Here is a 27,275-nt window from a genome sequence, read left to right on the forward strand (position 1 = left end):
CTGCATCAGTGGCAGTCCTGTGTGTGGCATCTGTGTCTCATTTTCTGGCACAGAAAACATACAGTCTAACAGTGGGCCTGATTTCTTGCCAATTCTCACATAAATAAAAAAAAATTAGTGGGAGATTAAGATTGGCATTTCTGCTTCGGTGCCAGTGCTGTGTGTGGCATCTGTATGTAATTTTGTGCCACAGAAAGCCTAGTGTGTAATACTGGGCCAGATTTTTTTTAAATTCTCCCAGGAAAAAAAAAAATTGTGGGAGATTAAGATTTGCATTTCTACTTCGGTGCCAGTCCTCTGTGTGCCACTTGTCTCTAATTTTGTGCCACATTAAACCTAGTGTGTAACACTGGGCCAGATTTCTTTTAAATACTCAATGAAAAAACAAATAATGGGAGATTAAGATTGGCATTTCTGCTCCGGTGCCAGTCTTGTGTGTGCCATCTGTCTCTAATTTTGTGCCATATTAAACCTAGTGTGTAATTCTGGGCCAGAATTTTTTCAAATTCTCCCTGGAAAAAAAATAGTGGGAGATTAAGATTGGCCTTACTGCTTCAGTGCCATTCCTATGTGTGCCACCTGTCTCTAATTTTGTGCCACAGTAAACCTAGTGTGTAACACTGGGCCAGATTTCCTTTAATTTCTCCCTGAAAAAAAAATAGTGGGAGATTAAGATTGGCATTTCTGCTTCGGTGCCAGTCCTGTGTGTGCCACCTGTCTCTAATTTTGTGCCACATTGAACCTAGTGTGTAATACTGTTAGGGCTAGCGTTCCGCACCAAATAATAAGACAGATAGAGTATGGTGCGTTCGCAGCCCGGGGTCCACCGTGCAGAGATGGAACCTGCTGCCAAGTAATGACGGACTATATGGCGGTACAAAGTGAATACACACATGGGCTAACCTCACCCTGTGTGAAGGAAGCGAACCCTGTTACGTCACAGGGCCGTGGTACCGCACCAAGAGCGCAAGCAACGAGTCTCAGAACTCAATCCCAAGACACAGGATTTAAGTACATAGACCTCATGCGCTCGACACCGCTACTGAGGTGTCAGAGTGACAGCAATAGAAGCACGAGAGTGCATGCAGTGCCGCACTGGCGAACGCCACTAACCACCCAGGCTTGGGTCAGGAAAGCACTGTGAAAGCACAAGGCGCCGCACTGGCAGTCACAGCAATAAGACGCTGTATTGTGTGTTTACGTGCTGATGGCTAAGTCGGGCGCTAGATTGCAAACATACACCTTCCGCGAACAGTCATCCAATAGGGAGGGTTATTTAAAGAGCGACTTTCACTCACAACACACACACATTTACAAATGTACACTAGCGCATGGCCGTGCAGTCATGCGCAGCTTATATAGCTGCAGCACGTTCAGGACCTTCCAATAAAGGACCAATGGGAAGCTGCTACCAAAGTTTTGCCCTTTCAGGACCTTCCTGGAGGACCAATGGGATGTGCTGCAGTACCTGAGCATGTGACCCTCGATCTCCAATGGGAGACCCTGCCTTGGGCATGCTCAGAAAGAGAAAAGCAGGACTTAGCCCCAAAAGCATCTGCTCGCCGCTGCCCAACACTGACTTCAATGGCAGAAGCAGGAAAAGCAGCAGTAACTCTTTGTACAGAGTGAGACTGAGCAAGACGCTGGGACCGACGTCTCTGCTGAGCAGACTCCACTGCGGCTGGATAAGAATGGGAGACCGCAGCGGAGATGGCTCGAGATTCCCCTTGTGCAGAAGCGGGAACTCGACACCTAACATGACCCCCCCATCCTTGGGCCTCGCTACGCTTGAAGGCAGCAATGAGCTGTGGGGCCCGAATGTTTTCAACAGGCTCCCAGGACCTGTCCTCTGGGCCATAACGCTTCCAATCCACCAGATAAAACTTTTTGCCACGTACCACCTTGCACCCCAAAATAGCGTTCACCTCGTAATCGTCCGTAGACGAACCCGATGTCCCGGCAGATGACTCGGAAAACCGGGACATGTATACGGGTTTCAAGAGGGACACATGAAAGGTGTCGGTGATACCCAGGCGTGGAGGAAGGGCCAGACGGTAGACCACAGGGTTAACCTGTTCAAGGACCTTGAAGGGACCCAAGTAGCGAGGTGCAAACTTAGTGGACTCAACACGCAGCCTGATGTTACGGGCGGAGAGCCACACTAAGTCGCCAGGAGCAAAGGTCGGAGCGGGACGCCGATGAGCATCGGCGGAGGACCTCATTCTCTCCTTGGAGGCCCGAATGGCATCCTGAGTGCGGTCCCAAATGTCCCGTGCCTCCACAGCCCAGTCTGCCACCCTGGAGTCAGCAGAAGACACAGGCATGGGCACAGGGACACGCGGATGCTGGCCGTAATTTAGGAGGAATGGAGTCTGACCGGTGGAGTCGGCTACGGCGTTGTTAAGCGCAAATTCTGCCCACGGTAGCAAGGATGCCCAGTCATCCTGCCTGGCAGAAACAAAATGTCGTAAATATGTGACCAAGGTCTGGTTGGCCCTCTCTACCAACCCATTCGTCTCGGGATGATATGCCGAAGAGAGATTCAAACCAACACTGAGTAGACGACAAAGCTCTCTCCAGAATCGAGACGCAAACTGGGGACCCCGGTCACTAACAATTTTGTCTGGCATACCGTGTAGGCGAAAGATATGTTTGATGAACAAGACAGCCAACGCCCGTGAAGAAGGTAGCCGTGGAAGAGGCACCAAGTGCACCATTTTGGAAAAATGGTCGGTGATCACCCAGATAATGGTACAGTTACGAGACTTGGGTAAGCCCACCACAAAGTCCATCCCAACCATCTCCCAGGGCTTGTCCGCCACCGGCAGAGGGTAAAGCAAACCAGCTGGCCGTTGCCGAGGGGACTTGTTCTTGGCGCAAGAGACACACGCCCGAACATATTCTGCGACATCACGAGCCATATGCGGCCACCAGTATGTCCTCGCCAGTAACTCAGATGTCCTTTTGGAACCAAAATGTCCACCCACCCTGGACGAGTGTGCCCAAGAGAGAACCTCCGGTCGCAAACTGGATGGTACAAAAGTCTTGCCTGGAGGCACAGACTCTAGCGAAACCGGGGCCACAGTTCTCAAGCTCTCGGTGGGGACAATAAGCCGAGGCTCCTCTTCCTCCTCCGCAGATGACACAACGGAGCGAGAGAGAGCGTCGGTCCGAATGTTCTTCTCCCCAGAAAGAAAATGGAGGGTGAAATGAAACCGGGAGAAGAATAAGGACCATCTGGCCTGGCGAGAATTCAACCGCTGGGCTGTCTGCAGGTACACCAAATTTTTATGGTCTGTGAAGACTCGGAAGGGAAAACGTGCTCCCTCCAAGAGATGTCTCCACTCCGAGAAAGCCAACTTCATGGCTAGCAACTCCCTGTCCCCGATGGAATAATTCCTCTCTGCTGGTGAGAAGGTCTTAGAAAAGAAGAAGCAAGGATGCTTCCGACCTTGAGCATCCTTTTGGAAGAGGACTGCTCCAGCACCAACAGAAGAGGCATCCACCTCCATGATAAATGGCTTATCAACATCGGGGCGATGTAGGATGGGAGCGCTAGCGAAGTGTGACTTTATGGAGTTAAAGGCCTTGGAGACCTCCTCAGACCACAATTTGGGATTTGCCCCCTTCTTGGTGAGGGCAACCAAGGGAGCTACCAAAGTTGAGAAGTGCGGAATGAACTGGCGATAATAATTAATGAACCCCATAAAGCGCTGCACCACTTTAAGAGAATGTGGTTCCTGCCAGTCCATCAGCCTGTAGTTTGGCAGGATCCATAGCCAATCCCTGGGCAGAGATGATGTAGCCTAGGAAAGGTAAGGACTCCTGCTCGAACATACACTTCTCCAACTTGGCATAGAGGGAGTTTGCCCGTAGGAGATCGAAGACTTTGCAAACATCTCTCCGGTGGGAGTCAATATCTGGAGAGTAGATGAGAATATCATCCAGATAGACTACGACCGAGGTGGAAAGCATATCCCGGAAGATGTCATTCACAAAGTCTTGGAAAACGGCTGGGGCATTACAGAGCCCAAAGGGCATCACCAGATATTCATAGTGCCCATCCCTGGTGTTAAAAGCCATCTTCCATTCGTCCCCCTCACGGATGCGAATCAGGTTGTAAGCACCCCGCAGATCTAATTTAGTAAATACTGTGACAAAACACTCTGGGATCGCCTTTGCTGGGGTCAAAGGACACGTGGTTTGTGCATTGAATCTGAGGCGTACAGCAGGTTTCTGAGCAGGCTGACCTCAGGTCAGATTTATTAACGTGAAAGCAACAAAAAAAACAAAACATAAAAATAAATCCTAGCCTGTCCGGCACTAACTAAACAAATACGTTGCTATCTCAACAACTGGGGGGGCTTCTCCCACCCAGCTAACATCACACAATTCTTGAGCAGAGCTCTTCACTCACGTTTGTCCCACACAGGCAGGCAATCTGTGTGCCCCAGGCAGACACTGGAAACACCCAGCTGGTCATCTTTTATTCCTGCAATCATTAACCCATTAGCACCCTGAAGATACTGAGTGGCCTAATTCACATAGGACAAACACCTGGGCGAGATATATCTGCCTCCATCTACCATACCAGCATGAGTCTTACATATCCCCCCCTCTTGCTCAGACCACTCCGGTCGAGCAAGAACACTTTTGAAACAGTGCACTCGGGATAGGGCATCGGCGTTCCCCATCTGCACCCCAGGTCGGTGCTCCACCGTAACAGAGTAAGCCTGCAGGGCAAGGAACCACCGGGTTACCCGACTATTACGGTCTTTGTGGAGGTGCATCCACTTGAGAGGGGCATGGTCTGTGACCAGCCTAAACTTCCTACCAGCCAGGTTATACTTGAGGGAGTCGAGAGCCCATTTAATGGCTAGGCACTCTTTTTCAACCACCGCATACCTCTGCTCATGTACATTCAGTTTCCGACTGAGATAGAGGACCGTGTGTTCGACTCCGTCCCTCACCTGGGAAAGTACAGCTCCGACACCAGTATCAGAGGCATCAGTCTGTACCACAAACTCGCTGCTGAAATCAGGAGTCACTAGTACGGGCTGAGAGCACAAAGCCCGTTTCAGGCTGTGGAAGGCCTCTTCAGCAGCTGAGGTCCATTTTATCATGACGGAACCCTTCCCCTTGGTAAGATCCGTCAAGGGAGTAGCCATGGCTGCAAAATTGGGTATGAACCGGCGATAATAGCCGGCAATCCCCAGGAAAGCCTGCACTTGTTTCTTGTTCACTGGTTGTGGCCAGCCCTGAATTGCCTGTATTTTGTCGATCTGGGGTTTAACCACTCCTCGGCCAATCACGTAGCCCAAGTATCGGGCTTCTTCAAGCCCGATGTGGCATTTCTTGGGGTTTGCCGTTAAACCTGCATCTCGCAGGTCATCAATCACCGCTTGTACCTTCTGGAGATGAGTTTCCCAGTCCATGCTGTAAATTACGATGTCATCCAGGTAGGCAGAAGCGTAATGTCTGTGAGGCCTCAAAACTCGATCCATCAATCTCTGGAACGTTGCGGGAGCTCCGTGAAGTCCAAACGGCATATAGACATACTGGAACAGACCTTCCGGTGTAGCAAATGCCGTCTTCTCTCTGGCCGCCTCGGCCAGAGGAATCTGCCAGTACCCCTTTGTTAAATCCAGGGTCGTAATGTATCGGGCTTTACCAAGCCGGTCGATCAACTCATCGACCCGGGGCATAGGGTACCCATCAAATTTAGAAACTGCATTCAGTTTCCTAAAGTCATTACAAAACCGGATGGAGCCATCCGGTTTAGGTATCAACACAATTGGACTGGACCAGGCGCTGTGTGACTCCTCAATGACTCCTAAGTCCAACATTGCCATCACTTCCCGGGAGACGGCTTCACGGCGGGCTTCCGGAATCCGGTAGGGCTTCACATGAACAGTGACGCCAGGCTCTGTGACAATCTCATGTTTCACCAACTTAGTCTGGCCAGGTTTTTCGGAGAAAAACTGTCGGTTCTGTAACAAAAATTGCTTAACCTCAGATTTTTGTCGTTCTGAGAGAGTCTCAGCAACCTGCACCTCTGGTACAGTAGGTGAACAAACCGGACAGGGCAGATCCGCCGTTAGGGCAGAGCGGTCTTTCCAGGATTTTATCAGATTCACATGATAAATCTGTTCCGGTTTTCTCTTACCCGGCTGGTACACTTTATAGTTCACTTCACCAACTCTTTCTCGGACCTCAAATGGGCCCTGCCATTTCGCCAGGAATTTACTATCCACCGTAGGGATTAGGACCAACACCCTATCGCCGGGTGCAAATGTACGGACCTTAGCACCTCTATCATAACTTTGCCTCTGGGCTCCCTGGGCCTGTAACATATGGTCCCTAACAATGGGCATGACAGCGGCAATACGATCCTGCATTTGTGTTACATGGTCGATCACCGTTTTAAAGGGAGTGACTTGACCTTCCCAGGTTTCTTTTGCGACGTCCAGCAGTCCCCGGGGACGACGGGCGTACAACAGTTCGAAAGGCGAAAACCCTGTGGAAGACTGGGGAACTTCCCTAATGGCAAACAGCAAATAGGGTAACAAGTAATCCCAGTTCTTCCCATCTTTGTCTATCGCCTTCCGGAGCATCTGTTTTAAGGTTTTGTTGAAGCGCTCAACCAGGCCATCTGTTTGAGGGTGATAGACAGACGTACGCAACGGGTCTATTTGTAAGAGCCTGCAGAGCTCCTTCATTACCCTCGACATAAAGGGAGTCCCCTGGTCGGTGAGTATCTGTTTTGGAATTCCCACCCGACTAAACACTTGTACCAATTCCTTGGCGATCATCTTGGTAGCTGTGTTACGCAAAGGGACGGCTTCCGGGTAACGAGTGGCATAGTCCACGATGACGAGGATATGTTGGTGCCCACGTGCGGATCGGGGAAGGGGCCCAACCAAATCCATCCCAATTCTCTCAAAAGGGACCCCGATGATAGGAAGGGGTACCAAAGGGCTACGGAACTGAGATTTAGGGGCCGCGATTTGGCACTCTGGACAGGACTCACAATAGTTACGCACATCACAATGTATTCCAGGCCACACAAAACAATGCAATATCCTTTCTGTGGTTTTCTGTACCCCCAGATGTCCCCCCATTATATGTCCGTGGGCCAAATCCAGTACCTTCCGCCGATAAGGTTTGGGTACCACTAACCGTTGCACTGTGTCTTCCCCTTTTTTTTCTACCTAGTAGAGCAAATCATTTTCAAGAACCATATACGGGTACGCTAGCCTAGTGTCAGGTTCTACGGGTACCCCATCTATCATTTTTACATTTTTCCTAGCCGGAGTCAGGGTAGGATCTTTCATTTGCTCGCTGTGGAAGTCATCCACCTGGACTCCCAAATCTGGCAGGCAGGGTGCCGGATGGCTGTCTCAGTTTCCTCTGTTTCCCCCGCCATGACGGAGAAGGGGTACTGAAGGTTAGATTCACTAACCTCCCCAGCAACATCTTCCTGTGGGGTCTCCTCTAGGGACTCGGGACCTCCAGATGGCATGGGAGAAGATTCACGGGTACAGCTACCGTGAAGGAGCAACTGATTCTCCCACAACTGCCAGAAATAGGGAAAATCCCTGCCCAGGATTACATCCTGTAACAATGCGGGAACGAGTCCCACTTTGTGCTGCACTGACCCATAGGGAGTAGAAATCCATATGACCGCTGTTAAGTACGAGCGGGTGTCACCATGCACACACGTCACAGAAAACTTGTCAGACGGACCAGACGGAAGTGCCACCAGACTAGCTTTCACCAGAGTCACCACACTTCCAGAGTCTAGTAATGCCACAACATTTTTCCCATCAACAGATAATTCACACAGGTGTTTCACTGTATCATTTTGACCCGCATTCACACTCACTAGCTGTGTAACCAAAGACATGCGTTTTCTAGAGTCTATAACGTCGCACTGCATGGGTTCAGCGGTAACAGGACAGTTCGCAGAAACATGACCCTTCTCATGGCAGCGGAAACACCTAACAGGTCCCCTACTGAGACCACCGTCCAATACTCTTGGTCTCAGAGTGCGAGCAGTCCCGGACTCCTCCCCCACAGTTTTAAGCGATTTTCCTTCACCCGTGGTCCCTGGAACAGTCTTACCGGTTCCTCGAGGAGGAGGCACAGACCGGGGGTTGGCGGTGTCGTCGGGAAGTCCTTCAGCCACGGAATAACGCTCGACCAACTCCACAAGTTGATCCGCTGTCGTGGGATTTCCTTGGCTTACCCACCTTTTCAGCGCTGGGGGTAGTACTCTCAGGTACTTGTCCAGGACAACCCGCTAGATTATTTCAGGTATTGTCAGTACCTCGGGTTGCAGCCATTTCTTTGTTAAGTAGATCAGGTCGAACATCTGAGACCGCGCCGGTTTATCTTGCTGGTATGTCCACTGATGTACCCTCTGTGCCCGGACAGCCGTCGTCACACCCAGCCAGGCCAGGATCTCAGCTTTCAGTTTCTCAAAGTCCTGAGCGACCTCCGGGTCCAAATCATGGTAAGCTTTTTGGGCCTCGCCGGAGAGAAACGGGGCAATCAAGTCGGCCCATCGTGCCTTCGGCCACTTCTCTCTCAACGCCGTCCGCTCAAACGTTGTCAGGTATGCCTCGACGTCATCTTCTGCAGTCAGCTTTTGCCAGTATCGACTCACATGGATCCTTCTGGACTCTGCTTCCGGGTCAGCGTCAGGCATGCTCACCAGGCGCTGCGCCACCTGTTGGAGAAGTTGGCGGTCTGCAACCGTCATGTCCAGTAACTCCTTCAGCTGTGCGGCCATCAAGCGATTAGCTTCGTGCTGTGCGGCAGTGGCCTGCTGCTGTACGGCAGTGGACTGTACTAAGGCTTTCACCACGTCTTCCATGCTGTCGCCTGTGCCACGGTATGCCCGCGTTCTCCACCACAATGTGACAAAACACTCTGGGATCGCCTTTGCTGGGGTCAAAGGACACGTGGTTTGTGCATTGAATCTGAGGCGTACAGCAGGTTTCTGAGCAGGCTGACCTCAGGTCAGATTTATTAACGTGAAAGCAACACAAAAAACAAAACATAAAAATAAATCCTAGCCTGTCCGGCACTAACTAAACAAATATGTTGCTATCTCAACAACTGGGGGGGCTTCTCCCACCCAGCTAACATCACACAATTCTTGAGCAGAGCTCTTCACTCAAGTTTGTCCCACACAGGCAGGCAATCTGTGTGCCCCAGGCAGACACTGGAAACACCCAGCTGGTCATCTTTTATTCCTGCAATCATTAACCCATTAGCACCCTGAAGATACTGAGTGGCCTAATTCACATAGGACAAACACCTAGGCGAGATATATCTGCCTCCATCTACCATACCAGCATGAGTCTTACAATACCCTTGCTCCCCGAAGCCTATCGAAGAGCTCAGATATCAAGGGCAAAGGATACTTATTCTTAACGGCGATGGCGTTAAGACCCCTGTAGTCTATGCATGGACGCAATTTCCCATTCTTCTTCTGCACGAAGAAGAACCCTGCCCCAGCAGGTGACACTGACTTCCTAATGAATCCTCTTGCCAGATTTTCCTGGATGTACTGTGACATTGCCTCCGTCTCTGGGAGAGATAACGGATAGACTCGACCCCGGGGAGGCTCAGCACCAGGCAAGAGATCAATAGGACAGTCATAGGGGCGATGGGGCGGAAGGATCTCCGCCGCCTTTTTGGAGAACACGTCTGCATAAGACCAATACTGCTTGGGGAGAGAGGATAGTTCTGCGGGTACCTCTGTAGTAGCAACCTGAACGCACTCCCTCTGACACCTACCCCCACAAGATTCGCCCCATCCCAGAATTCTGCCTGAGGACCACTCGATATGAGGAGAGTGGTACCGTAGCCAAGGTATTCCCAACAGGACCTCATCAATTCCCTCAGGAATGACGAGCAGAGATATAATCTCCTGATGAGATGGCGACATGGACAGAGTAAAAGGGATGGTCTGGTGTGTTATCTGTGAGGGCAGTGTCGACCCATTCACCACTCGTACCGTTACTGGTTGAGCTAGCATAACCAGGGGTATTGCGTGACGTTGGGCGAAGGCAGAAGACATAAAATTGCCCTCCGCCCCAGAATCCACGCAGAGCTCTACCGAGTGGGAGAATGAGCCTATAATAATTGTCCCCTTAAAGGACAATTTAGAGGCAAACGTCGCCGTGTCTAGTGTACCTCCACCTACTACCACTAGACGCTGACGTTTCCTCGACCGCTGAGGACATCTGGTAGCTAGATGTCCTGACTGCTGGCAAACATGACAGACCTTGAGTGCACAAGCGGTCCGGGACTTAGATCCCGCTTGTGACACTTCCATGGCCTCATGTGACTCAGGAACCAGGACCGGAGATTCCAGAGGTTTGTCGAAGGTAGGAGCCAGCCGAAACCTCTGCCTACACTGGGCTCGCTCTAACCTCCGCTGGTTAAAACGGAGGTCAATTCGAGTGGAGACAGTTATTAACTCCTCCAGTGTGGCAGGAATCTCCCTAGTGGCCAGAGCGTCCTTAACGTGATCAGCCAGGCCCCTCCAAAATATGGGGATAAGGGCTTTATCCGACCAGTCCAGCTCAGAAGCTAAAGTGCGGAATTGGACGGCAAAATGACTGACCAAGGACTCACCCTGAGTTAATGCCAGCAGTTGGAGCGCAGTATCATGGGTGACTTGAGGTCCTAAAAAGACCTGTTTCAGAGTGCTCAGGAACAGCGGAGCACTCTGCACCACATGATCGCCACGCTCCCACAGCGGCGTAGCCCATTCCAACGCCCTGTCTGACAAGAGAGACACTATAAATCCCACCTTAGCTCTGTGGGAAAACGTGCAGCCAGGAGCTCGAGGTGAATAGAGCACTGACTCACGAATCCCCTACAAAATTTGCTATCACCAGAAAATTTTTCTGGCAGCGGGAGGCGAGATAATGTCGGAACAGGGGTGGCAATGGACAAGGTTGCTGCAGCCATGCTAGCAGCCTGTACAGCAACTGCGGTAACATCCACAGCTGAGGTTGAGCTCTCGAGAGCCGCCAACCTACCCTCCAGCTACTGGATATACCGCAAGGATTGCTGTTTGTCCGTCATTACTAGCCAGACCCTGGCGCTAGTGTAATGTTAGGGCTAGCGGAACACCCAAATAATAAGACAGATAGAGTATGGTGCGTTCGCAGCCCGGGGTCCACCGTGCAGAGATGGAACCTGCTGCCAAGTAATGACGGACTATATGGCGGTACAAATACACATGTGAATACACACATGGGCTAACCTCACCCTGTGTGAAGGAAGCGAACCCTGTTACGTCACAGGGCCGTGGTACCGCACCAAGAGCGCAAGCAACGAGTCTCAGAACTCAATCCCAAGACACAGGATTTGAGTACATAGACCTCATGCACTCGACACCGCTACTGAGGTGTCAGAGTGACAGCAATAGAAGCACGAGAGTGCATGCAGTGCCGCACTGGCGAACGCCACTAACCACCCAGGCTTGGGTCAGGAAAGCGCTGTGAAAGCACAAGGCGCCGCACTGGCGGTCACAGCAATAAGACGCTGTATTGTGTGTTTACGTGCTGATGGCTAAGTCGGGCGCTAGATAGCAAACATACACCTTCCGCGAACAGTCATCCAATAGGGAGGGTTATTTAAAGAGCGACTTTCACTCACAACACACACACATTTACAAATGTACACTAGCGCATGGCCGTGCGGTCATGCGCAGCTTATATAGTTGCAGCACGTTCAGGACCTTCCAATAAAGGACCAATGGGAAGCTGCTACCAAAGTTTTGCCCTTTCAGGACCTTCCTGGAGGACCAATGGGATGTGCTGCAGTACCTGAGCATGTGACCCTCGATCTCCAATGGGAGATCCTGCCCTGGGCATGCTCAGAAAGAGAAAAGCAGGACTTAGCCCCAAAAGCATCTGCTCGCCGCTGCCCAACACTGACTTCAATGGCAGAAGCAGGAAACGCAACAGTAACTCTTTGTATAGAGTGAGACTGAGCAAGACGCTGGGACCGACGTCTCTGCTGAGCAGACTCCACTGCGGCTGGATAAGAATAGGAGACCGCAGCAGAGATGGCTCGAGATTCCCCTTGTGCAGAAGCGGGAACTCGACACCTAACAAATACTGGGCCAGATTTTTTTCAAATTCTCCTTGGAAAAAAAAAATAGTGGGAGATTAAGATTGGCATTACTGCTTCGGTGCCATTCCTGTGTGTGCCAACTGTCTCTAATTTTGTGCCACATTAAACCTAGTGTGTAATACTGGGCCAGATTTCTTTTAAATTCTCCCTGGAAAAAAAATAGTGGGAGATTAAGATTGGCATTACTGCTTCAGTGCCATTTCTGTGTGTGCCACCTGTCTCTAATTTTGTGCCACATTAAACCTAGTGTGTAACACTGGGCCAGATTTCTTTTAAATTCTCCCTGAAAAAAAAAAATTGTGGGAGATTAAGATTGGCATTTCTGCTTCGGTTCCAGTCCTGTGTGTGCCACCTGTCTCTAATTTTGTGCCACATTGAACCTAGTGTGTAATACTGGGCCAGATTTTTTTCAAATTCTGCCTGGAAAAAAATAATAATGGGAGATTAAGATTGGCATTACTGCTTCGGTGCCATTCCTGTGTGTGCCAACTGTCTCTAATTTTGTGCCACATTAAACCTAGTGTGTAATACTGGGCCAGATTTTTTTCAAATTCTCACTGGAAAAAAAAATAGTGGGAGATTAAGATTGGCATTACTGCTTTGGTGCCATTCCTGTGTGTGTCACCTGTCTCTAATTTTTGCCACATTAAACCTAGTGTGTAACACTGGGCCAGATTTTTTTTAAATTCTCCCTGGAAAAAAAAATAGTGGGAGATTAAGATTGGCATTACTGCTTCGGTGCCATTCCTGTGTGTGCCACCTGTCTCTAATTTTGTGCCACATTAAACCTAGTGTGTAACACTGGGCCAGATTTCTTTTAAATTCTCCCTGAAAAAAAAAATAGTGGGAGACTAAGATTGGTATTTCTGCTTCGGTGCCATTCCTGTGTGTGCCACCTGTCTCTAATTTTGTGCCACATTAAACCTAGTGTGTAATACTGGGCCAGATTTTTTCAAATTCTCCCTGGAAAAAAAAAAATAGTGGGAGATTAAGATTGGCATTACTGCTTCGGTGCCATTCCTGTGTGTGCCACCTATCTCTAATTTTGTGCCACATTAAACCTAGTGTGTAACACTGGGCCAGATTTCTTTTAAATTCTCCCTGGAAAAAAAAACAAATAGTGGGAGATTAAGATTGGCAATTCTGCCTCAGTGCCAGTGCTGTGTGTGGCATCTGTCTCTAAGTTTGTGCCACAGAACATATACTGTATAAGAGTGGGCCACAATTCTTCAATATTCTCCCAGAAAAAATAAAAAGGGGGAGATTTTAATTGTTAGTGTCTGCATCAGCGTCAGTCCTTAGTGGCATATCTGTCTGCCACTGAAGCTGTGTACTGTTATACATTGGGCCTGATTTTTCCTGCAGTCTCACCCACCTATAAAGGGATATATAAATCCAACAGAAGTTTGAATTCACCTTGTAACTGGTTTTACAGTAACAAATACCATTAGTTTGGTTACGTTTTTCAAACAATGAGGAAGTCTGGTGGAAGAGGTCGTGGCCGTGGGCGGTCATTGCCAGCTGGTAATGATGGTTATGGTGGTGGAGCATCAGGTGGTCGTGGGAAAAGCAATATAGCACCTAAGTCTCGAGTTGTTGAGCCAGGTTCGTCGTCTGGCTACACAAGGCCTCGAACGCTCCCTTTTCTAGGAGTAGGAAAACTGCTTTTAAAGCCGGAGCAGCAAGAACAAGTTTTGGCTTTCCTTGCTGACTCAGCCTCTAGCTCTTTCGCCTCCTCTTCTGAAACTGCTAAATGTAAAAGCAGCGCGTCTTTAGTGGATGTTCACGGTCAGGGACAAGTCGCTTCCTTGTCTTCTTCACCAAGAACAACAGAGAAGGATGCATCAGGCGACACAACGGGTTACTCCATGGAGCTCTTTACACATACCGTTTCTGGGTTAGAAAGTGAAGCAGTTAACAGGCCATGCCCATTACAAGTTGAATCGGACATGGAGTGCACAGAGGCACAGCCACAGCCAGATTACTATGCTGTTCCTTTGACTCAGACCAGAACATTGCCCTCGCAGTGTACTGATCCAGAATCAGACCCTGATGAGACTATGGTGCCCCATCACGAACGCTATACCACCGGCTTACACGGTGACACAGACGAAGTTGCACACGAGATAGAAGAGGAGGTCATAGATGACCCAGTTGTTGACCCTGATTGGCAGCCATTGGGGGAACAGGGTGCAGGCGGCAGTAGCTCTGAAGCGGAGGAGGAGTTGCCGCAGCAGGCATCAACATTGCAACAGGTTCCATCTGCCAGGCCCGTATCTGGCCAAAAACGCGTGGCAAAACCAGTTGTAGGACAGCGTGGCCATCCGTTTAAAGAAGCTCAGTCTGCAATGCCTGAAAAGGTATCCAATAGTAGAAAGAGTGCAGTCTGGCATTTTTTTAAACAACATCCAAATGATCAGCGCAAAGTCATCTGTCAAAAATGTCAACTACCTTAAGCAGAGGTCAGAATCTTAAAAGTTTAAATACAAGTTGCATGCGTAGACATTTAACCACCATGCATTTGCAAGCCTGGACTAACTACCAAATGTCACTTAAGGTTGTAGCACCCTCAGCCAATGAAGCTAGTCAGCAACACTACATCCCTTCCCTCACTGTAAGTCCACCGTTTACCGCACCACCTGCAGTAAATGTGCAGGTTTCGTCGCCAGGCCAAAGCAGCCAGGGAATCACCAGGTTCGTGGTAGGAAACACTGCATGTAGGGCACCAGCAAGAATACCATCTCCAACCCTCTCTCAGTCTGCCATTGTCCACCGGCACCCCCGCTAGTTCCACCATCTGCAGCTCTCCAGTCCAGCTCACCCTACATGAGACTCTCGTTAGGAAAAGGAAGTACTCATCCTCGCATCCGCGTACACAGGGTTTGAACGCCCATATTGCTAGACTAATCTCATTAGAGATGATGCCCTACCAGTTAGTTGAAAGCAAAGCTTTCAAAGCCCTGATGGACTACGCTGAACCACGCTACGAGCTACCCAGTCGACACTTCTTTTCGAGAAAAGCCATCCCAGCCCTCCACCAGCATGTAAAAGACCGCATCGTCCATGCACTCAGGCAATCTGTGAGTACAAAGGTGCACCTGACAACAGATGCATGGACCAGTAGGCATGGCCAGGGACGTTACGTGTCCATCACGCACACTGGGTTAATTTGGTGGATGCAGGGTCCACAGGGGACAGCAATATTGGGACAGTTCTGCCTAGCCCACGGTCTAGGAAATAGTTGGCTGTAGGCATTCGCCCCCCCTCCTCCTCCTCCTCGTCCTCCTGCAGAAGCGAGAGCACGTCCACAGACCGCAGTCGCACGACCACTCCATCCGCAGCTGCCACTGTTGCACACGAGGTGTCCCATTATGGGACAGCTAGTGGCAAGTGTCAGCAGGCTGTATTGGCAATGAAGTGTTTGGGTGACAACAGACACACCACGGAAGTTCTGTCCGAGTTCTTGCAGCAAGAAACTCAGTCATAGCTGGGCACTGTACATCTTGAGGCAGGCAAGGTAGTGAGTGATAACGGAAGGAATTTTATGGCTGCCATAGCCCTTTCACAACTGAAACACATTCTTTGCCTGGCTCACACCTTAAACCCGGTGGTGCAGTGCTTCCTGAAAAGTTATCCGGGGTTTCCCCACCTGCTCCTCAAAGTGCGCAGACTTTGCGTGCATATCCACCGTTCGCCCGTACACTCCAGCCGTATGCAGAACCATCAGCGGTCTTTGAACCTTCCCCAGCATCGCCTAATCATTGACGTTGCAACAAGGTGGAACTCCACACTGCACATGCTTCAGAGACTGTTATGTATTTCTGGGAGGATACACATACACGGGCAGGCAGTTGGATGGCAGACATGGAGTTGTCAGGTATGCAGTGGTCGAAGGTACAAGACCTGTGTCAAGTCCTTCAGTGTTTTGAGGAATGCACACGGCTGATTAGTGCAGACAACACCATAATAAGCATGAGCATCCCCCTAATGCGTCTGCTGATGCAAAGTTTGACGCACATAAAGGAGCAGGCGTCTGCAGCCGAGGAAGAGGATAGCCTTGATGACAGTCAGCCATTGTCTGGTCAGGGCAGTCTACGGGACGAGGTAGCGGGCAAAGAGGAGGAGGATGAGGAGGATGATGGGTATGAGTATTTTTTGAATGAGGAAGCTTCTCAGAGGCCAATAGAAACTGTTGGCGTTGCAAGGCCGGGTTCAGGTTTTTTGAGGTAGACAAGTGACGTAGATTTGCCTGAAACTGCCCCTCAACCCAGCACAACCGCAGATTTCACAACTGGAACTTTGGCCCACATGGCAGATTATGCCTTACGTATCCTCAAAAGGGACCCACGCATTATTAAAATGATGACCGATGATGATTACTGGTTGGCCTGCCTCCTTGATCCTCGCTATAAAGGCAAATTTCAAAATATCATGCCACATGGGAACCTCGAACAAATATTAGCAACCAAACAAGCAACTCTGGTAGACCGTTTGATTCAGGCATTCCCAGCACACAGCGCCGGTGATGGTTCTCACGCAAGGTGCAGGGGGCAACAGGGCAGAGGTGTTAGAGGTGCACAAATCAGAAGTGGCATTGGACAGAAGGGTTTTCTGACCAGGTTGTGGAGTGATTTCGCAATGACCGCAGACAGGACAGGTACTGCAGCATCAATTCAAAGTGACAGGAGACAACATTTGTCCAGTATGGTTACTAACTATTTTTCATCCCTTATCGATGTTCTCCCTAAACCGTCATTCCCATTTGATTACTGGGCATCCAAAATAGACACCTGGCCTGAATTCGCAGAATATGCATTGCAGGAGCTTGCTTGCCCAGCAGCTAGTGTGCTATCAGAAAGAGTATTCAGTGCTGCTGGTTCAATGTTGACCGAAAAAAGGACTCGTCTGGCTACCCAAAATGTTGATGATCTAACATTCATTAAAATGAACCACTCATGGATTTCGAATTATTTTGCCCCACCTTTCCCGGCTGACACCTAGCTTTCCTATGAAAAGGTCTTGCTTGTGGACTGGTCTTACTGACTGTTCCAATCTCTTAATCTGCAGCAGCTGTTTGTCCAGCATACGACATGTTTACACCTCCATAAATGCGTTAACTCCCCCCCACGGGGCCGTGGTCTCGCCACTTGGCGCAAGCACCCGTGAGAGTGCCGTTTGTCTGAAAAGGTGGGTGTGCCCGCTTTTGGCTGACGGCACTGCCACTGGGTCCCTCATAGTACAATAAAGTGTCTCTGGCGGTGGTGGCGCGCAACCAACGTCAGACACACCGTTGTAACATGAAGGGCCCTGGGCCTGTACCGCCGGCCACAAGAGATTTCCCCCCCCCAGCTCAAACAGTGCTTCAATGGCTGGCACTGACAATACCAATTTGTTGACATGTATGATGCCAGTTAAAATAGTCAGGGTCAGTGTCCTATATTGACACCAGTAAATACTTAGCGGCGCCAAATTACTATGTCTGAAACTCAGCAGAGGAACCCACCCCTGTACCTAAGTATGCCACCATTTTGTTTTTTGGTTTAGTTGTTTTGAGAGACATTAACATCTATTTATTTTTGGGGAGTACTAAGTGTGTCAGACACTCCTTCCAATCGTCCTCCGCTGAACAAACCAATGCTGCCTGTGTACCCCTGCAAGATAATTCGAACTGCATTGAGCCTAATTTTTTGTCTGTCTGCGGTCCCTCCTTCCAATAGTCCTCCGCTGACCACACCAATGCTGCCTGTGTACCCCTGGAACCTATTTAAAAGTGCATAGAGCCTACTTTCTTTATTGTAGGCCTACTAAGTCTGTCTGCGGTCCATCCTTCCATTTGTCCTCCGCTAAGCACACCGATGCCGACCGTGTACCCATGTACCTTTTTATCAACCTGCAGTGAGCCAACTTTGTGATGTAAGGCCTACTAGCAGTGTCTGCCGCACCAAGGTGTTCTCCTGGTTGCCTTTCCTGAGCTTCAATCTTCAGGCTCTTGTTAAATAGTTTTTTAATGGAACAACTGCAGTGGGGCTACTAGTTGGGTTGGGGCCTACTACCAGTGTCTGCCGCACCATGGTGTTCTCCAGGTTGCCTTTCCTGACCTTCAATCTTCAGGCTCTTGTTAAATAGTTTTTTAATGGAACAACTGCAGTGAGGCTACTAGTTGGGTTGGGGCCTACTACCAGTGTATGCCGCTCCAAGGTGTTCTCCAGGTTGCCTTTCCTGAGCTTCAATCTTCAGGCTCTTGTTAAATAGTCTTTTAATGGAACAACTGCAGTGGGGCTACTAGTTGGGTTGGGGCCTACTACCAGTGTATGCCGCTCCAAGGTGTTCTCCAGGTTGCCTTTCCTGAGCTTCAATCTTCAGGCTCTTGTTAAATAGTCTTTTAATGGAACAACTGCAGTGGGGCTACTAGTTGGGTTGGGGCCTACTACCAGTGTATGCCGCTCCAAGGTGTTCTCCAGGTTGCCTTTCCTGAGCTTCAATCTTCAGGCTCTTGTTAAATAGTTTTTTAATGGAACAACTGCAGTGGGGCTACTAGTTGGGTTGGGGCCTACTACCAGTGTATGCCGCTCCAAGGTGTTCTCCAGGTTGCCTTTCCTGAGCTTCAATCTTCAGGCTCTTGTTAAATAGTTTTTTAATGGAACAACTGCAGTGGGGCTACTAGTTGGGTTGGGGCCTACTACCAGTGTATGCCGCTCCAAGGTGTTCTCCAGGTTGCCTTTCCTAAGCTTCAATCTTCAGGCTCTTGTTAAATAGTTTTTTAATGGAACAACTGCAGTGAGGCTACTAGTTGGGTTGGGGCCTACTACAAGTGTATGCCGCTCCAAGGTGTTCTCCAGGTTGCCTTTCCTGAGCTTCAATCTTCAGGCTCTTGTTAAATAGTTTTTTAATGGAACAACTGCAGTGGGGCTACTAGTTGGGTTGGGGCCTACTACCAGTGTCTGCCGCACCAAGGTGTTCTCCTGGTTGCCTTTCCTGAGCTTCAATCTTCAGGCTCTTGTTAAATAGTTTTTTAATGGAACAACTGCAGTGAGGCTACTAGTTGGGTTGGGGCCTACTACCAGTGTATGCCGCTCCAAGGTGTTCTCCAGGTTGCCTTTCCTGACCTTCAATCTTCAGGCTCTTGTTAAATAGTTTTTTAATGGAACAACTGCAGTGGGGCTACGAGTTGGGTTGGGGCCTACTACCAGTGTATGCCGCTCCAAGGTGTTCTCCAGGTTGCCTTTCCTGAGCTTCAATCTTCAGGCTCTTGTTAAATAGTTTTTTAATGGAACAACTGCAGTGGGGCTACTAGTTGGGTTGGAGCCTACTACCAGTTTCTGCCGCTCCAAGGTGTTCTCCAGGTTGCCTTTCCTGACCTTCAATCTTCAGGCTCTTGTTAAATAGTTTTTTAATGGAACAACTGCAGTGAGGCTACTAGTTGGGTTGGGGCCTACTACCAGAGTATGCCGCTCCAAGGTGTTCTCCAGGTTGCCTTTCCTGAGCTTCAATCTTCAGGCTCTTGTTAAATAGTTTTTTAATGGAACAACTGCAGTGGGGCTACTAGTTGGGTTGGGGCCTACTACCAGTGTATGCCGCTCCAAGGTGTTCTCCAGGTTGCCTTTCCTGAGCTTCAATCTTCAGGCTCTTGTTAAATAGTTTTTTAATGGAATAACTGCAGTGGGGCTACTAGTTGGGTTGGAGCCAACTACCAGTTTCTGCCGCTCCAAGGTGTTCTCCAGGTTGCCTTTCCTGACCTTCAATCTTCAGGCTCTTGTTAAATAGTTTTTTAATGGAACAACTGCAGTGGGGCTACTAGTTGGGTTGGGGCCTACTACCAGTGTATGCCGCTCCAAGGTGTTCTCCAGGTTGCCTTTCCTGAGCTTCAATCTTAAGGCTCTTGTTAAATAGTTTTTTAATGGAAAAACTGCAGTGGGGCTACTAGTTGGGTTGGGGCCTACTACCAGTGTATGCCGCTCCAAGGTGTTCTCCAGGTTGCCTTTCCTGAGCTTCAATCTTCAGGCTCTCGTTAAATAGTTTTTTAATCGAACAACTGCAGTGGGGCTACTAGTTGGGTTGGGGCCTACTACCAGTGTATGCCGCTCCAAGGTTTTCTCATGGTTGCCTTTCCTGAGCTTCAGTCTTCAGGCTCTCGTTAAATAGTTGTTGAAACAACACTGCATTAGGCCTACAAGTTGGGTCAGGGTTGTACAAACAGTGTCTTCCGCTCCAAGGTGTTCTCCAGGTTGCCTTTCCCTAGCTTCTATCTTCAGGCTCTCGTTAAATTGTTTTTAATATAACACTGCATTTGGCCTACTTGTTTTGTTGGCCCTATCAACGGTGTCTGCCGCTCCCTGATGTTCTCCTAGACTGAACAAACCAGTGCCACCTGTTTACTACTGTTACCAATTTTGAACTGCATTTAGCCTACTTACTGATTTGGGCCTACTCACTGTGTCAGCCTCTCATTACAGTTGTACTCCACTGAACAAAGCAATGCCCCCTGGTTAGTCCTGTTACCAATTTTGAACTGCATTTAGCCCACTTTATTCTTTGGGTCTATATCTTTGTTTCCTCCTCATCCTGCCCATTGCCCAGCCAGTGATAGATGAGTCTGCTGGTACATTGACCCAGAACGCTACATTCCCCGTGCACGCTACACAGCAAGAATGTGACCCTGCTGAAAGTCAGGTTCCCTTTCCCGCATACCATAACACCTTACACGGGGACAAAGAGGAAGGTGCAGATGAAAGTGCAGGTTCCTTCATCAGGTGGGGGGGGGGAAATACTCTTTGGCGACGTCACTGGCACAGGGCCCCTCATAGTACGCAAAAAGTGTCACTGCCGGTGGGAGGCGCCCCCGCCGTGCAAACACACCGCCGTACTTTGAGGGGCCCTGTGCCAGTGCCAATGCCAACGAGTAGGCCCCCCCTGCTTGCTCAGGATCACAGCACTTGCAAAGTTTAAATACTTACCTCTCCCTGCACCTCCCCTGAGGTGGTCCAGATTACCTGGGCCCACTAAATACTTGAACCAGCCTTACCCCCCACAACTTTAGCCAAATGACCCCCAATTTCCAATGCCTAACTATTATTATAAGGTAAATTAAGATTGACAAGCTGCAGTAACAAGAATGGATGTTTTTGCCATTAAAATGGGCACTGTAGGTGTTTTCCTGGCCTCCACTCACTGCCGACTATGCTTTCCCATTGACTTGCATTGGGTTTTGTGTTTCGGTCGATCCCCGACTTTTCGCGATAATCGCCCGATTCCACTCGACTCGACTTTTGAGATAATCGGGTTTCGCGAAACCCGACTCGACCCTAAAAAACTAAAAGTCGCTCAACCCTAGTGAAGACTGGTGGAAAGCATAGCAAGATGCATAAAAGCTGTAATTAACAATCATGGCTATTCCACAAAATATTGATTTCTGAACTCTTCCTGAGTTATAATATTAGTATTGTTGTTTCTAAATGATTATTTACTTGTTTTCTTTTCTTTCTTTGAGGTCTGTAAGCACTGGGCTTTTTTTTTTAATTTTGACCATTTCTCATTTTCACAAAAAACAAACAACATTTTTATTGCATGGAAATTCGGAGACATGTTGTCAGAAGTTTATAGACTAAAAGAACAATTTACATTTTGCTAAAAAATATACCGTACCTATGAAGAGAAAAATCAGACAAACTGAAAATTTTGCAGTGGTCTCTTAATTTTTGCCAGAGTTGTAGTTGATCCTTTGGACATCATTAGATATACTTCGGTTAAGGATATTGCAGGGCAACCTGCAGTAGACACTGAAGCGGAGGGGTGTTAATCCCAATATGGTCACAACCAGTTGTTTGTTTACCTGTAGCATATTTTGCTTTAACCCCTTAGTGACAGAGCCAATTTGGTACTTAATGACCGAGTCAATTTCTACAATTCTGACCACTGTCACTTTATGAGGTTATAACTCTGGAAGGCTTTAACGGATCCCGCTGATTCTGAGATTTTTTAGTGCCCACATCACATTTGAAGTCATTTTGAGGGGTCTATATGATAGAAAATAACCAAGTGTGACACCACATTCAAGAAGTTTATTAACCCTTTACGTGCTTCACAGGAACTGAAACTATGTGGAAGGAAAAAAATCAACATTTACCGTATATACTCGAGAATAAGCCAAGATTTTCAGCCCGGCTCTAGCCGGGATTAATGGATAGCACGGCATGATCCGACTCTGAGTCCCGGAAACTCTGAGGGGGCACCGCTGAGAGCATCGGTCCCACAAGATGAGTATAAACTAAAACGCTGCTAATATATACATCCACGCATAGACACCTATTGAACATATGCCTATGTGCACAAGTGTTTTTGTGAGGCATATATGTATTCCGGTGCTATTGGTGGTTTGAATCTAAGAGGTTGGGGTGCGGCCCGCCTTCTATTACTTGCTGAGCTTGCTCATCTGTTGTTGTAGCACCATATGTGTAAAATGCTTGAAACATATGAGTGATTTACAAACATTGTTCTATTTGGTTTTTACCTGTAACCTGGTTTGTGTCTTTTGTGTTTGTTCTCGGTTTTTAAAAACACTGGCACCTTTGTTTCACTTTTGGTTTTGTTTGTGAGTTTTTATAAGTATTAAAGTAAAAGTTAAGTTTTAATATTTACCCTCTAACCCGCTGCTAGACTGGGAATTATTGGTTATTGGAAGTACAGTCCTCGCTGTTATATAGTAGAGGAGGGGACCTTAAACGTGTCCTGGCACAAATGAAGTGCCGTTGGATTGTTGCATTGGGCACTATGGTCCCAAATGGTCTGAATGAGCAATTGTCCTTTGTTCCCTTTTTATAGGCGTAGGGGCTATTTCCTCTGTTCTCATATTTTTATTGTGATTGTGTTTTTTGTAGATAAATAGCTAGAAGAGCATAACCCAATAAACTAAAACATAACTTTTACTAATAATATTAAAAAGTGGACAAAACAATACAAGACAAAAGGAAATAAAGTGCTCACGCCGAAAACTGTGCTCAGATAAAAAATGGTTAGATCTCACCAATCATGGACAAAGGGTCCCCATACAGATGATGGTCCCTGTGGGGTTCCAGTAGTTGTGGGGTAGAGAAATGGGGGGGGGACCTGTTTCCTAGACCCCTGTCGTGCCCCAGTAATAACTCCTGTCCTCACAAGGACAGGCCCAAATCAGTCCCACTACGGACACCCTCCAAAAAGTGCAAGATGTAATAGTAGATAGCGCTCCCGACGCGTTTCTTCTCCAATCACGGAGATTCATCAGGGGAGTACTTCATGGCCCACCGGCCCAAATACTGCTAACAAGTCCGTAGAAGATGATTGACAGTCCAAACAAGTAGGGCCTATACGCAGTGGCTGTATGGCTACCAGATGATACACAGGCGAATACAGGCAGACCTGTGTGCTGTCTGCCTGCAAAAGAATAGTGAGTCTATTAGCAGACTCACTATTCTTTTGCCGGCAGACAGCACACAGGTCTGCCTGTATTCGCCTGTGTATCATCTGGTAGCCATACAGCCACTGCGTATAGGCCCTACTTGTTTGGACTGTCAATCATCTTCTACGGACATGCGTCGGGAGGCGCTATCTACTATTACATCTTACACTTTTTGGAGGGTGTCCGTAGTGGGACTGATTTGGGCCTGTCCTTGTGAGGACAGGAGTTATTACTGGGGCACGACAGGGGTCTAGGAAACAGGTTCCCCCCCCCATTTCTCTACCCCACAACTACTGGAACCCCTCAGGGACCATCATCTGTATGGGGACCCTTTGTCCATGATTGGTGAGATCTAACCATTTTTTACCTGAGCACAGTTTTCGGCGTGAGCACTTTATTTCCTTTTTTCTTGTATTGTTTTGTCCACTTTTTAATATTATTAGTAAAAGTTATGTTTTAGTTTATTGGGTTATGCTCTTCTAGCTATTTCTATTGTCTACCCTAGGAGTTGTGCAGTAGTCTGGTGTTTTTCCAGCTATATCTGTCTTATGATTGTGTTTTTAATTGTTTTGTTCTCTTCTTGTGTTTTCAGTTTGTTATTTTTTATTATATCTAGTTCATAATGCTGTCACTTACATTCATGCGAGTCTGGAACAAGTGGATGCTGTCCGACTTATTTGTCTGTGGAATGTAACATCTGGAAGATATGGAGTGTACTGCACTAATATAACATCTCCCTACATGAAGAGATGTGGACGGTGAAAATACAGAATTTGGAACACTCCATCAAGCCCTGACTGATCGGCCATTGGTGCCAGTGGTGTCCACACCCAGTTTGGTCGTAATGTTATGTCGGATGTTATCTGCTATCATTGAATTTCTGTCTGTTACCTGTAATATCTTGGTGCCAGCAAGTTTTCCCATTTCTAAAATGGCCACCGCAGTTTTGCGCATGCGCTGTGGATTCCCAGCAGCGCCGCGCCTCTGAACGCTTCCGTACAGCGACACCCAGATACACTGACGTCACGAGGGATTTCCCTCCTCTCTGGGCACCGCTGGGAAGGCCGGAAGTTACGTAGCGCTTGCTGTCACATCCGCCCACATGCGCCGCACATCGCTGCGGCTAATCGGCTTCAGCTGCATGAACAATCTAAAAACCGGGCATTCTATAGTGACCACACAGCCCCCCGAGGAAGCACCAAATATGCGAAACGCGCGTCGGGGCTATCGGTAGGACATCTCACACTGGGAGTCTGCACATATGGGTAAGCACTAGATAGATAGTGGGTTTATCCCTACTGTGGTACTTTTTGTCTGGGCAGGTTGCAATATGGACGGGTGCCAGTATGGTTAGGGTTTTCATTCCCACTATAGGGATTCATGTTGTATTAACCCTGCTGTCTGGCAGCTTCATCCAGCACATACATATATATATATTTCGTTTTGCACTATGGGCGGGTGTCTGTACTGACAGGGCTTCTCCCTAGTATAGGGCTACTAGTTTGTAGTTTCCCTGCTGCCTTATAATATCGTCTAGTGCATATGCACACACGTGTGTGTAACTCAGCCCTCGATTTGCACTTTGCATCAGTTACTCTATACGGTGCTACTGTCGCGCCTGTATTTTTGTATGTGCATATTTCAGTGTGTATGTTCTGTTTTTGTCATACACCTTATTCTCATATACGTATTTTTCTGTAATTTTTTTGTATGATAAAGTTTATTGATTTTTTATTTCATTGTTTAGTGTATTATAATTATTTGCTATGGGGCAATATGCTCTCTTGAATTTGTAGGTTTAAAGTATGTCATATTTGCCTATCTCCGTTCCACACGCCGGGCGTCGCTCCATCTTCCCGGCGCTGCTCCATCTTCCCAGCGTCTCTCCACTCTGACTGTGCAGGTCAGAGGGCTCGATGACGCATATAGTGTGCGCGGCGCCCTCTGCCTGATCAGTCAGTGCGGAGAGACGCCGGGACCGGACGCTGGGAGGTGCAAGCAAGAAAGGTGAGTATGGCTTTTTTTTTTTTTTGCAGCAGCAGCAGCAGCAATGGCACAGCTTTCTATGGTACATCAATGGGGCAATAATGAACGGTGCAGAGCACTATATGGCACAGCTATGGGACAATAATGAACGGTGCAGAGCACTATATGGCACAGCTATGGGACAAAAATGAACGGTGCAGAGCACTATATGGCAGAGCTATGGGACAATAATGAACGGTGCAGAGCACTATATGGCACAGCTATGGGACAAAAATGAACGGTGCAGAGCACTATATGGCAGAGCTATGGGACAAAAATGAACAGTGCAGAGCACTATTGTTATTCAAGCTTGAGGAGGCTAATTTGCATATTCCAGGTGCCTTCTGGGAAAAGCGAAGTCTCCTTAACCCTGCTGTTCTGTTGGTCAAAAATGACCGACTTTGAACTTCAATATTCTTTAAAATATTCAAGATGCGGCTCTGAAACCCGTGGCCGACCGACCCATCCTCATTTAAGTCAATCAACCACAAGTTTCAGAACCGCATCTTGAACACCCCAAAAAATACCAAAGTTCAAAATAGGTCTCCCCAGACCGAACAGAACAGCAGGGTTAAGCTAGAAGATCATTGGGTACAGCCGGAACCAGCTGCTTGGAAAGCATCACCAAACCAGGGATTCAAGCTTGAGGAGGCTAATTTGCATATTCCAGGTGCCTTCTGGGAAAAGCGAAGTCTCCCTAAGCTAGAAGATCGTTGGGTACAGCCGGGACCAGCTGCTTGGAAAGCATCACCAAACCAGGGATTCAAGCTTGAGGAGGCTAATTTGCATATTCCAGGTGCCTTCTGGGAAAAACAAAGTCTCCCTAAGCTAGAAGATCGTTGGGTACAGCCGGGACCAGCTGCTTGGAAAGCATCACCAAACCAGGGATTCAAGCTTGAGGAGGCTAATTTGCATATTCCAGGTGCCTTCTGGGAAAAGCGAAGTCTCCCTAAGCTAGAAGATCGTTGGGTACAGCCGGGACCAGCTGCTTGGAAAGCATCACCAAACCGCGCGCCTTATGGCGCGCAAATTTTTGCCTGTAGGATATTATTGCAAGAGAGCTTGGCTGAGTAGATTACACAAGAAGGAAAACACACAAAAAGTCATCAGGATCTAGGAGCAACATGGCAGATGTGACAACCTACATGGTGAGCTGCAGCATGTGCTACATGTTCACAGACCGACCAGAAGAAGAATCAAATTTCACCTGTCAGAAGTGTAGACTAGTGGCCCTTTTAGAAGAAAAGGTGCGGGGTCTGGAAGAAAGAATAGCAACTTTGAAACTCATCAAAGAGAATGAAGACTTTCTAGACAGAACAGAAGCATCTCTACTGGTCACAGAAGGTGAAAAAAGTGTCAGAGAACCTCCAAAAGCAGATGAGTGGAAGCATGTGACCAAAAGAAGCAAGAAGACCATGGAGAAATCACCAACCACACAACTGAAGAACCGATATCAAATCTTTGTAGAGGATGAAGATGGCACACCTAAGGATGAAGCAATACCAGCAAGCAAAAAAGAAAAGGGCACACAGCAACAAGTGACAGCAAAAAGTACAGCCAAGAAGCAACGAAGAGTGGTGGTGGTGGGAGACTCACTACTGAGAGGCACAGAAGCAGCCATCTGCAGACCGGACATAACTGCAAGAGAAGTATG

Source organism: Ranitomeya imitator, chromosome 3 (assembly GCF_032444005.1).
Source record: "Ranitomeya imitator isolate aRanImi1 chromosome 3, aRanImi1.pri, whole genome shotgun sequence".
In the NCBI taxonomy this organism is placed as follows: Eukaryota; Metazoa; Chordata; class Amphibia; order Anura; family Dendrobatidae; genus Ranitomeya; species Ranitomeya imitator.